The sequence below is a fragment of the Vitis riparia genome, chromosome 6 (genome assembly GCF_004353265.1).
Source record: "Vitis riparia cultivar Riparia Gloire de Montpellier isolate 1030 chromosome 6, EGFV_Vit.rip_1.0, whole genome shotgun sequence".
NCBI classification, from domain to species: Eukaryota; Viridiplantae; Streptophyta; class Magnoliopsida; order Vitales; family Vitaceae; genus Vitis; species Vitis riparia.
In genome coordinates this window covers 9,538,744-9,541,961 of record NC_048436.1, presented here as the reverse complement: position 1 = coordinate 9,541,961, position 3,218 = coordinate 9,538,744, and positions in this window count along the sequence as shown.

Here is a 3,218-nt window from a genome sequence, read left to right as displayed (position 1 = left end):
CAAAGTCATTCTTTCCATTTAAAGCCCTATGCTCATGACCCAGAGTTGTTCATTTCATATATGACCCAGAGTCATTCTTTCCATTTAGAGCCCTACGCTCATGACCCAAAGTCGATCATTTCATCTATGACCCAGAGTCATTCTTTCCATGTAGAGCCTTGAGCTTACGACGCAGAGTTGTTCATCTCATATATGACCTAGAGTCATTCTTTCCACGTAGAGCCTTGAGTTCACGACATAGAGTTGTTTCATTTTCGTAATTGCGACCCCGTGTTCCGAGCTTACTCTCGTCATGTGCTAGGACAAAATCTCTGGTTCTTTTCTTTTAGTTCTTCGGTATAGTTCACTTCGTTCCACTTATTATTCGTATTTTTACTCACATTCCCTACACTCGTGATTTCTACCGAAGAGGGGCATATTTGTAGACTCTTCATTTTGTCCTACTAGCACATGTCCTATTATGTGTTCGTTTGGTACTTTACAATAATTCCCTGGTGGCCTATTACTACTCATGTAGCTTATCTTTTCTAAGCCACCTTGAAGACTTTGGTTGAGAGGCTCATCTAACCCCATTGTGACTCTTAGCAACCCTAATTTAGACTTAGGCTTCTCATTCCTTTTTAGGATAGCTTTTAGGTACACTTGGCCCATTAGGCACCACCTTAGGCCCACTTAGGCACTCTCCTAAACACCATAGGTCCACTTAGGCACACTAGGCCCATTTAGATGCATTTGGCCCACTTAGACCCATTTAGGCACACTGAGCCCATTTAGATGCACTCGACCCACTTAAGCACTGTCCTAAACACCTTAGGCCCACTTAAGCACATTGCACCCATTTAGATGCACTTGGCCCACTTAGGCACACTTAGGCACACTAGGCCCATTTAGATGCATGTGACCAACTTAGGCTCACTTAGGCCTACCTAGGCTCACCTGGGCCCATTTTGGCACACTATGGCCCACTTAGGTTTACCTAGTCCTGCCTAGGTCACTTTTTTGGCACATCATGCATCTCTCACGTGGCTTGCATGACTTGCATGACTCGTTTTTGTAAAATCATATGACTTGACTTTGTTATTATTATATTTTTATTTATTTTATTTATTATCTTGTCTATTTCCTCATTTATTTTATTTCTCTATTATTTTGTCACTTTTCCGTAATATTTCTCTTTACTTATTTATTTTACTCTAATAATTTTGTTTAAATATTTTTATTTTTATTATATTTTATTATTATTATTATTATTATTATTATTATTATTACTTTTACTCATTTTTATCATGACTATTATTATTACTTTATTTAGTCTATTAACTTTGAAATTTTGTAGGAAAGTACTCCAATGGAAAGATTGAAGGAGATCACGACCTAAGGTGGACAACACAACCACACCATGGGGATTGACTTTTCTATCACACAGAAGAACAGAAGGGCTACATTTTAAAGAGGAATTCAAACTGCATTTGAGAAGGAATTTGGATGGCATTTAGGTGATATACAGGTGGCATTAGGAATGGGAGAAAAATGTTTTTGGGAAGAAAAATAAGGCAGGTCAAATGAGGCAAATTCAATCCACATTTGAGATAAAAATGAACATGAGAAAGGAATGTTGGGGGGCTATGAAGTTGTGGCATTCAACCCACGATAGATATGAAAAAAGAAAGAAAGAGGAGCTGACATTGAGAGGTGATGAAAGGATAAGTCAATGTGATTTTTTTCGAGAAAGACTATCTTGATGGAGAAGGATTTGGGAAAGTTTTATGGGAGGGGCTGTGATTTTTGGAAAATGGGAAATCGGTCCGTGTAGAAGGGATGTCATTTTAATTGGGCATGTGCAAAGGAAAAATTCAGCGTGTATGTGGACGGAATGAGGGATGTGTTCAAGGGGAAAATTTTGATCATACTTGACTATCATCGATGACATTACTAGCTCTTTCCGGACTGGTGATGGGTCCTTTCCATGTTGGTTGAGGGATGGGACGATCAGTGCAGCGATCTCGGGTTAGATGAAAAGGTGTAAAACACAACATGGAGTGGGGGCTTTAGAGGGGACTAGGATATCCAAAGTTATCGGGGGAATTCTAGTTTGGGTCACTGAATAGTTGATTGAGCAATGGGAAGGGATCACGTTGGTTTTTTATAGAGGATTCTCGATAAGTAAAGAGAAAATATTCGATGTGACTTTAAGGGGACATAGGTTGGTGGTGTTTTGGGGGAAATAGAGGATTGAGAGAGAGGCATCATTTTTTTTGGAGAAAGAAGGTCAACATAGGTTCGGATTTTGGTGAGGCTTTATGGAGATTTTCAAAAGCAGATTCAATAGATTTTTGGTGGGGGATTCTTTGGGGCTCCAATGGAGAGAATTGGAGATGGGAGGAGATTTCACATGGGATATTTGAAGAGGATTGCACGCCATTCAGTGGAAGAATAACCACTTTTCTCCATGGTACACAACCACGGACAGTCCACCTAGAAGGTCATGCATCAAGTCCTCCATCCACACAACTGCCGATTTTTGGGAGACTCTCTAAAACAACTCTCTCTAGACAACCACACACCATTATGGGTTGCTTTATAGCACACGTAGTCGGCTTGGTAAGCTTTTTTATTTTATTTTATTTTTTGTATTGGGTTTCATTGGAAAAGTTCAAATTTTATTTCATTTTGGTTCAGATTCACTATGTCAGGTTGAAAGGCTTTGATTTTTTATCTAGTTTTAGTTTTGATTTGTTATATTGGATTGTGGAAGTATGAATTTCATTTAGATTTAACTTTGATCCATTATATAAAGGTTCACATTTTGTTTAATTTTAGTTCTGATTCATCATATTAAATTAAGAAAATTCGATTTTGTTTAGTTTTAGCTTTGATTTATTATATTAAAAAAATGATTTGATTTATGCTTAATTTTAGTTTTGATTCATTGCATAAGATTGAAAAAGCTTGAGTTTTGTTTGGTCTTAGATTTATATCCTATTTGAGTATATGTGTTTTTTTAGAATTTGAGCAAATAAATTTAACTAATCTCATATCATTGTATCCATGCTACAAATCTGTTAATTTCTATTTCCTAGTTGATCAAATTTGGGTTCATGAGTTTGTCAAATTTCCATCTAATTAGTTTAATAGATTCTCATTTCATTATACCCATATTTTATGCTTGTTGATTTGAATTCTTGATCCACCTTATTCTAGTTTATAGTCTTTTTTTA